Source organism: Crinia signifera, chromosome 7 (genome assembly GCF_055691185.1).
Source record: "Crinia signifera chromosome 7, ASM5569118v1, whole genome shotgun sequence".
Taxonomy (NCBI): Eukaryota; Metazoa; Chordata; class Amphibia; order Anura; family Myobatrachidae; genus Crinia; species Crinia signifera.
In genome coordinates this window covers 175,865,395-175,875,489 of record NC_139223.1, presented here as the reverse complement: position 1 = coordinate 175,875,489, position 10,095 = coordinate 175,865,395, and positions in this window count along the sequence as shown.

The following is a 10,095-nucleotide window of genomic DNA, read 5'->3' as shown; positions in this document are numbered from 1 at the left end:
GATTCCGGTTTGCGGTATGAAGACATGGTCTTCCAGGAAGGTTTAGTCCTTTGCAAAATCCGCCGGTCCAAGACCGATCAGTTGGGTAAAGGCCGCTGGGTCACCCTGAAGTCCCAGCCAGAAGGGAACATATGCCCTGTGCGCCTGGCCGCGGCATACTTGCCTCTGAGGCCGACACCCCTGGCACAGTTCTTCGCGCATGCTGATGCATCCCCTTTAACGCGCTTTCAATTCACTGCCGTGTTTAAGCGCTGTGTGGCTGCGTTGGGTTTGGAGGTCGCCGACTACGGGACGCATTCGTTCCGTATTGGTGCGGCCACCAACGCAGCAGCGGAGGGCCTTCCAGTGAATGCCATACGAGAACTCGGCCGCTGGAAGTCCTCCGCTTATAAATCTTATATTCGTCTTGATAAGGTTTAGCACGCGCCTTTGGCACTGGATCCAAAAACAATGTTTAAACTCGGTTCTGTAACGGCAGCGTTACGGAATCGAGGGTGTGAAGGGAATTTTTTACTTTTTCCTCCGATAGTGGGCTGATTACAATTGGCTTCCCCCCCCCCCAAGTCCATCAGAGGTTTTTTAAGGTTTTCCCCTTCACTTGGATTCTAGTGTACTAATTTATGTTGCGCATCATATGTCTAACCCCAAGTTGTGCATTATACAGTTTAAGTTTGAATGCTAACAGTTAGGGTTTTCTTTTTCAGCCCTTCCCCCCCCTTTAACGACTCATGCCACTGTCTGGTTCATCGGGCATTCATACATTTTCTGGGCATCCAATCATCAGTTAGCTGTCAGGGCCCGGGCAGAGCTAGGGGCGAAGGCAGTACATTGGTTCGGTGTCAGGGGTCTCCGGTGGAATGGTCGTTTACCATTGTTGTCAGTCAAAGAGCGTTGTTGGGGTCGCCCGGATGTTTTGATGGTACACCTAGGAGGTAACGACTTAGGCCGGGGAACCAGCATAGGCCTTATTTTGAGGATCGAGGCTGATCTTAAGACTCTGGTGGGCCTTTGGCCTGGATTGCGGATAGTTTGGTCCGACATAGTGCCTCGGTTCAACTGGAGAGGCTGCTGGAACCCCAAGTCATTAGAAAAGATCAGACGCAAGGTTAACTTTGCGGTCTCCAAAGCGGTCACGTCCATGGGAGGCACAGCGGTTAGACACCCCTCCTTCTACAGAAGTGATGGTGTCCATTTGTCAGATTCAGGCATGGCCGTTCTACTTCAGGACTTGTTCAGTTGTTGCAGATAGGGGATTAGGTTTGTGTTACTCTGGTTGACTTAGTTATTGATAGGTTTGGGGGGCTTGGGTTCTACAGTAATTGTCTTTAAGTGGCAATTTTTGAACCCAGCTGTGGCGGGAGGGCGCTCTCGATCAGCAGTCCAGTTTGAAGTACAGGAGGTCACTGTGAGGTATTGCCACCCTCTGCCAGGAAGGCTGGTGAGTTCTGCCCCCGAGGGGGGACGCAGGACACTTTTAGAACTGTCCTCATCATGCCCTAGGAGGGGCGGCAAGACAGTCACAGCGCAGGCTGGCTTTGAATTCAATGGGGGCAGTTTATCGCCCTGGTTACAAGTTGGGGCGTTGTAGTCGCCGCCATTGCTAACGTTTTATGACTGGCTGGTCTCCAAGCGCTCTCTAGGCCATCCCTTTTCAATAGGGTCATACCACAATAAATACCCTTTACCTTTTAAACTTATGCTGTGGTTGTCCGTGTCGTTATTTCAGGTCACGTGTCCGTGTGAGTTATTTCAGGTCATGTGTCCGTGTGATTTACTTCTAGGGGTAATCAAGGTTTAAGTTGAAAGAAAAGGTTAATCTCAATAATGCAGTAGACGCCTTATTATTAATCACATATTCAAAACAAATACATATATTGACAGGCCTGAGAAAATGTAACCCTGTGCTTACTAAAGCCACACATAGGGGTACTTTACTGCTGCCCATTGTTAGTACATTCTGAACCCCTGTGCTCCCCCAACCCTCCTATAGCCACACACTGGGGACATGCCGAATGTAACACTGCTGTCAGGACTGTAGAGGACAGCTTTTCTGGCCGAATGCAGCATAAACTCACCAGGTAATGCAGGAATCCTTAGCTTGCCACGATGGAGCTGGGTGGGAGTGACGGCTTGTTTGGAGGGGCGGGTGGCTGATTAGCATGCTGTCGTCTGGTTGGCCTTAGGGATGTTAGGAGGAGTTTGAAGGGGTTGATTGCTCTGGTTCTGGTAGTTTCTGCCTCTTTCTGCTTGAAGACTTTGAGACTGCAAGTATAAAGCCTGGTTATTTTGTGATATATTAAGCAGTAATTGCTGTCATATCTCTCTTATTCCTGTCATTCTGTCTTTATCTACCCTATTCTGCTTATTAATAAAGTATTCTCCTTTCTCTTTTTCTGTTCTAATTTTCACCCCCTTTTCCTATCCCTATCTCTGTAGTCAGTATATCAAGGGTTAGGCCTAGACGTGCTGCGGGGACTCTGGCCCATTATGCCGATTCTGGCAAGGGTGGGGGCCTCCAGGTACGGGCTTGTCCTCCCAGCCGGGGGGGGGGGGGGGGGACGCATGCAGGGGGTTCCCTTCTCCCCTAAGGAGAGCCGACCAAGGCCGCTCTCCTGGCTTGGTTTGGCTAGGCCTGGGAGCCGCGCGGCGGCGGGAGGTGCAGTGGATATGTCGTTACCGGCTCCCGCGGCGGGTGCGCGCCCTCAGGGTCATCTGGCCCGGGGGCGGGAGCGCCTTCCCCGCCACCTGTCGCCATGTCTGCTGGCCGCGGCGTGAGGGGTCGCGTGGGCACTGGAGAATCGCCCGTGGCCCCTGCATGTGAGGCGGTCTGCGCTGGTGCTGTGGACGGGGTGAGCTCCTGTCCGGGGCGCTCAGCGCTGAGGAGAGAGACGCGGTGGGGGGAAAATGGCGGCCGCAAGAAAGCACTAGCTAGAGCTGGTAATGGTGGCCGCGGCCCTAATGGGAGGGGCTCTAGGGAAGTGGCTGTTAATGTGGATCCAACAGGAGGCAATACTGCAGCTAGGGGCCGGGGAGGACGTAAGAGAGCCGGGAAGTCTCCTGCTATTAATAAAGGTGCAGCGCCATCTGGTGGCAATGGTAATTATGATCTGGATGATGCCCAACTCCTCTGTCAGCTTAGACAAGTTTACTGACAGGGAATTGGCTTTGCTGCGACTTAAAGAGACGGATGGGGGTGCCCAGGTTAGCAGAGTGTCCTCTGAGGATTCTATATCTACAGATTGCAGTGGGTCAGAGGCATCGTCACCTGGGAGTGATATAGGGGTGATTGATCCTGAAAGGGGGACGGTGCCTGGTGGCTTGGCGGTTAGCAAAGCTAGAGCCAGGCATAAAGAAAGAAGGAGGTTAGCTGTTGGGCAGGCTGTGGGTGGCGGTTAGGCGTACAGCCTAGCCGCTCCTTTGCGGACGTGGTGCGGGAGACGCGGTGACCCTGAATGCCTCAGCACTGACGTCGATGTGCGAGGCCGTTGTTTCTGTGGTGGCTCCCATGTTAACCTCCGGGCCAGGTGGGCATGGGAGAGTGCTGCCAGAGCTTTCTGTCGCGGCGGTGTCTGATGCAATAGCCAGGTCTATTGGGCCTGCGTTATCTACTAGTGCTGCGGGTAAGGTGGCCTCATCAGAAGTGAGGCCTTCGGGGCCGATATCAATGGTCGTTGGAGATGTTACTGACAATCTTTTATCAGGTCAGCGGGCATCCAGCGCTACCATGGATAGAACTGCTAGATCCGGAAGAAGGACTGAAGGAGATGTCGGAGAGACTCAGCATCCGGGATCGGGTGAGTCCATGAGTGACCCAGATTGGTCCAGTGACCCAGATTGGTCCGAGGTACACAGCAATGGGGAATGTTCGAGTGGTTCCTCATCGACTTCATCGGCAAAGCATAGTAAGACCGGTAGTTCTCGCAAGAGAAAGCGTAGAGGGAGGGACTCTGATTCCTCACTCGCCTCAACATCATCGGAGAAAAATTCTTCCTCGGATGGTGGTGTGCGTCGCTCGAAGCGGAGGAGGCATAGGCCCCGGCGATCCCCCAGCTCTGGATCGTCGAACGTATCGGTTGAGTCCGATACAGTTCACTGTGCAAATTCTGCTGTGAAGCGGGGTTTGCGTCCCAGAGCTCGGGATAGAATTAGGAAGGGGCGCTATGTCGATATCTTTGCCCTAACTAGCAAGGATCAACGGGCGCTTCTGGCAGCTCGTAAGAAGGGTGCTTCGAACGAGGAGGCATTTAGGTCATACAACAACTGGGTACGAGGCATGCTGATCTTTGCGGCCTGTTACCTGGAATCCCATCCAGACGAATACATGAACCTGGTGAGATACCAGTTCTTAATACATAAGCTGTATTCATATATGGGTTATGCATGGAGGACTAACGACAAAGAATTTCGTCGTAACCAGCATGGTAGGGAGGTATTTGACTTCGGAAAGAAGGACGTTGAATTATACGTCGAGGTCACAGAGTCAGCAACGCCGATGAAGTCAGCTGAGAGTAAAGGCTGGTTTAGACAATTTGGGAATCGCCCCGGGCTTGCTAGAGGGAACTCCAGCAAGCCAGGTCACGGGAAGTGCTTCTCTTTTAATAATGGGCAATGTAACTTAGGGGTTAAATGTCGTTTTCGCCACCTGTGCATTAGATTATTATAATTTTATTTATAAGGCGCCACAAGTGTTTCGCAGCGCCGTACAAAGGAACAATACAGGGAGACAAAGCTTGGCATAACATTGAATAACTAACAAAAAATACAGTACAAATAAAGAGCGCCACAGTTCAATACACATTACAGCTTGGATATAAGTAGTGAGGACTCAATCAACATACAACTAGAGGCTAGATGCCAATGATGGAGATGAGTATGCGGACGAAGATGGTCACTGAGTGTTGGAGTATAGGAGAGCTCTGAGTGACATGTGACTCAGTGGGGCACATCCCATTAAAGATTTCCAAAACCAGCCATGGGTGAGGATCAGGGGCCGCATCCACGGCAAGGCAGAGTCGCGGTCCAACGGTCCAGTCCGTTGCTTTGGAAAGGATGCTACCATGGTTGGCTCGTTACCCAGATAGACAGGAAGACAAGTTTTTGCGGATAGGTTTTTCAGAGGGTTTCTCCTTACCGGTGTCGGGCACGGTCATAGCAAGTGCTAGGGGTAATCTGAAGAAAGTAGGGGGAGATTGCGCAATTGAGGACAGAACAAGGATTTGTAAAAATGTAACAATAACAACTTATTTAAACATTTGATATATTTAAAAAGTGGTGCAATTGCATCATGGGGTAAAAATGCAAATAATTGAAAAAAGCTGAGTCCAGTAATGGATAGTATCACCTTAATCTCTGGCAAGTAGAAATGGGAGAAGGGGACGGTGGAATTGTCCTCCAGACCCTGGGACAGGGATTCCTTTACAGAGTGTCCTCCAAATCTGAACTGTGATGGTAAATGTCCTGAATTGGATTCTCTGTATTTTTAAGTTCCACTTGAGACCATGTGTGGGTACCTTAGATAGGTGGCATTCCTTCAGATGTTGGTACCATAATGCAGTGGTTTGGTAGGTGGATGTCCCGGTCTGGTTCTCCACTATTAGAGGAAATCTTGTAAATTTCTTTTGCCAGGTGGTGTCTGGAGCAGCAGCAATGAAGATGGGGGGTGGCTGGGTTGCCTGTTCCAACGCGTTTCACTGCTTAGGAGCAGCTTTTTTAAAGTCTGTATATTTTTTGCTAGGGGTAATCTGAAGTCTGCCATGGAGCATCCTGAGATTATCAGGCACAAAGAGGAAGCTGAAGTTTTATTGGGACGAATGGTGGGCCCTTTTGAGGTGGCTCCTGTGGCGGATTTGGTGTTATCCCCCATATGGGTAGTTCCCAAAAGGGTTCAAGGAAAATTCAGGCTCATCCAGCATCTCTCTTGCCCGAAAGGGTCCTTTGTAAATGATGCCATTGCAGAAGAATTGTGCAGTGTGCAGTATTCGCTATTCGAACATGCTCTGTCCATTGTAAGGCGTGTTGGCAAGGGGGTCCTGTGCAAGCTCGATGTTGAATCGGCTCTTCGGTTACTGCCGTTGAATCCGTCCTCTTTTAGATACATGGGATTTAAACTTGAGGGCGGATTTTATATTGACAAGTATTTACCCATGGGTTGTTCCATATCATGCTCTTATTTTGAATGTTTTAGTACATTTCTGCAGTGGTGTGTGCAGGAAATAACTGGAACGTCAAACATCACCCATTACCTCGATGACTTCTTGTTTGTAGGTCCATCAGGGTCAGACCTGTGCTTGAATCTTTTGGAATCAGCACTTAACCTGTTTAAGGAATTTGGGGTGCCCGTAGCAGGGGATAAGACGGAGGGTCCTGTAACAAAATTGGTGTACCTCGGAATTTAAATAGATTCGGAGGCGGGGATATGCAGGCTTCCAAATGGATAAGGTTCAGCGGTTACACAACGAAATTCTTTTTTTTTTTAAACACACTTTATTAGTTGGAACTCAAGCAGAAGGTACAATATCAGGTACGGAGACAAAAATTAGTACAAGAGATATGAGCAGAAGTCAGGTCTACATTACATGAGGGTCCAAAGATGGCGGCGCGTGCACACGCAGCGGCTACAAGCTCCTGTGCATATGGAGCGTTTAGGGCAATATCCAGACCTAAGCCCAAACCTGAGCCCAAACTCGAGCCCAAAAAACGGCAATATCTGTGCAGCCTACCTGGCCTGGTTGTCTGGCTGCTTCTGCTGTCGTGGATTGGCTGTGGGACTGCCCGGATCGTGTACCCGCGGGAGGCGCTGCTGGAGCTGAGAGGCGGCGGTGCTGAGTGGCGGGGACGAGTCTGGGAGGTCGGAGCCGCGCAGCGGGGACGAGCAGGGGAGGCTGGAGCGAGTGAAGCAAGTGGATGTGCTCCCTCCGCTGGACGCGCTCCCCCTGCGAATTCGGCCGGAGACGCCGGCGAGCAGGTGATTGGAGGGCGGCTTGGTGAGCGGGGTGATGCGCTCGCTGCTGTTGGGAGTGGGGTGCATGAGCCCTCTGCCACCACTATGTCCACAGAGACCCTGGAAGCACCTGTATTACCTGCATCATGTAGCAGAGGTGGAGGACAGCAAAGGCAGGAGCAGGCACAGAAGGGTTGGGGAAATGGATGGAGGCATGGTGGCAGATATAAACGGCATGGGAAATCTGCTGACCAGCAATATAGGGAACTCTGCAGGGTTGTAAATCTTGCTGGTTGCTGGAAGCGATGCCCACGGAGAGAGAGGCGGCAGAAGCGTGGAAAGAGGTCTGGAGTGAGATGCAGACTTCAGTTGTGCCCACTAAGATCCCCCCTGCCTAGCCTGTTTATGGCAAATGTTCAATCACTGCCAAGTAAATTGGATGACATTGAAATGGAGGTGGCTAGCAAGTCACACCTGAGGAACTGCTCTATTACAATTTTTACCGAGACATGGTTAAAAAATAATATTCCCGATACGGCACTGGACTTTATGGACAGAGCATTGTTTAGGGCTGATCGAACCCGTGAGTCGGGGAAAAGTAAGGGAGGGGGTGTTTGCATCTATGTTAACAAAAAATGGTGCTCAGACTCTGTTGCTATTGGATCCTATTGTTCGGTGGATGTGGAATATTTAATGGTCAAATGTAGACCTTATTATCTGCCTAGGGAATTTTCTGTGGTAATAATTATGGCCGTTTATATATGTCCTCAGGCAGGTGTAGCATGTGCACTTGGCACCCTATATGAGACCCTGGCCGATATGCAGGCTAAATATGTGGATGCTGTTTTTATTGTTGCTGGCGACTTTAACCAGTGTGATTTAAAATCAGTGCTTAGGAAATTTTCCAAGAATGTCTTTGTCCCAACGAGGGGCGGGAATATCTTGGACCAAGTTTATACGAATGTGGTGGAGCATGCATACGAGGCCGTTGTTTGCCCACATATTGGAAGATCAGATCATGTTTCCCTATTTATGTTACCTAAGTATAAACCACTGGTTAAACGAGTCAGACCAAGTAGGAAAGATGTTACTATATGGCCGGAAAATGCAATAGAAAGGCTACAGGACACTCTAACCTTTACTGATTGGGAGTTGTTTATTAGGGAGTCCACGATAGGCGAGGATATTGATGTGGATCTACTAGCAACTATGGTTCTGGGCTACATAAATTGTAGCATAGAGAGCATCACTGTTAAACGCAGGATTAGAACTTTTGCCAATAATAAGCCCTGGTGGAATTCTACGATACGCTCACTAATAAAAATTAGAGATAACGCCTTTAAAATGGGTGATAGTGAGGCTTATAAATCAGCTAGGACAAATTTAAGGATAGGGATCAGGCAGGCTAAGAGAGAATTTTCGGGTAGGATGGAAGCCAGATTCAGAGAATGCCACGATTCTAAAGATATGTGGCAGGGGTTGCAGGAGATTACAAACTATAAACCGAAAAAAACAGAGCCCCTAGATGCAAATAGAATTCTGGTGGAAGGTCTAAATGATTTTTATACTAGATTTGATAAAAATAACATGTCCACTGCAAGCATGATCATAAATAGACCAGATGAAGTACAAATTGTCCTAGACGAGCTGGAAGTTAGGAAGTGCCTGCAGGGTGTTGCCCTGGGGAAGGCAGCTGGCCCGGATGGGATACCAGGGAAGGTCCTTAGAGGGTGTAGCGAGCAGCTGGCATGGATCTTTACATTGCTGTTTAATTGTTCGTTACAGACTTGTGTTGTCCCGAAATGTCTCAAGGCTATGACGATTATCCCAATACCAAAGAAAAATCCCCCGAAGGGTCTGGATGACTATCGTCCCATCGCCTTAACATCATTGGTGATGAAATGCTTTGAGCGCTTGGTTTTGGGACACATTAAGTCTCATTTTGCTGCAAATTTTGACCCATTCCAGTTTGCCTATAGAGAAAATAGGTCTACGGATGATGCGATTCTGCTGGTTTTGCACCAAACGTTGGGCCATCTTGAAAAGAAGGACTCCTATGTTAGAATTTTATTTGTGGATTTTAGTTCTGCTTTTAATACCATTATTCCTACTTCGTTGGTTTCCAAACTTTTTAATTTGGGGTTAAATGGGTATCTGTGTAATTGGATCCTACAATTTTTAGTGAATAGACCACAGGTAGTGAAGCTCGGAAATCATATCTCCGGCGAGGTCATGGTTAGTACAGGCGTACCACAGGGCTGTGTCCTGAGCCCGTTGTTATATTCTTTGTTCACGCATGATTGCGTGTCAACCTCAGAATCCGTGCAGATGGTGAAGTTTGCGGATGACACCGCTGTGGTTGGCCTGATAACAAATGACGACGAGGTAGCATATAGGTCTGAGGTTTGCAGACTGTTTGAATGGAGTAGGCAAAACTGTCTGCACCTTAACACAAATAAGACCAAGGAGATGAAAATAGATTTTAGGCGAGGCTGTGGTAGGCCAATACTTCCCATTTTTATTGAGACTAAGCCTATTGAGGAGGTGCAGGTTTTTAAATTTTTGGGGCTACTCATTTCAAATGATCTTACGTGGTCTCTAAACTCTACCACGGTGATTAAGAAAGCTCAGCAATGGCTTTTCTTTTTGAGAAAACTTAAAGCTGTATGCTCCGACATTAACACACTAACTAGATTCTATAGAGGCATTGTGGAGAGTGTCTTAACCTATGGAATCATAGTTTGGTTCGGGAGCTGCACCGTGGCTGAGAGGACCGCGTTAGATCGTGTGATTAAAATTGCAGGTAGAATTATAGGGGTGTCTTTACCATGCGCCCATGACTTATATAAAAACAGATTGCTAAAGAAGGCAAATTGTATTTTAGCAGATCCTAGCCATCCAGAATACAAGGCTTTTGAAGTTTTGCCATCGCAAAAACGTTATCGCAGTATTTTGGCACGTACAAAGCGTATGACAAATAGTTTCTTTCCCACTGCTGTTCGTATGCTAAATGCTGTTAAGTGACATGGGAATTGCCCCTAAATGTTTTTCCTTTGTGTAGGTTTTTGTGTTTAAGTTTTGTTGACGGTGCATTGTTGTGATGTATTGTCAATAACAATAAAGTATTCTTATCTTATCTTATCTTATCTTATGAG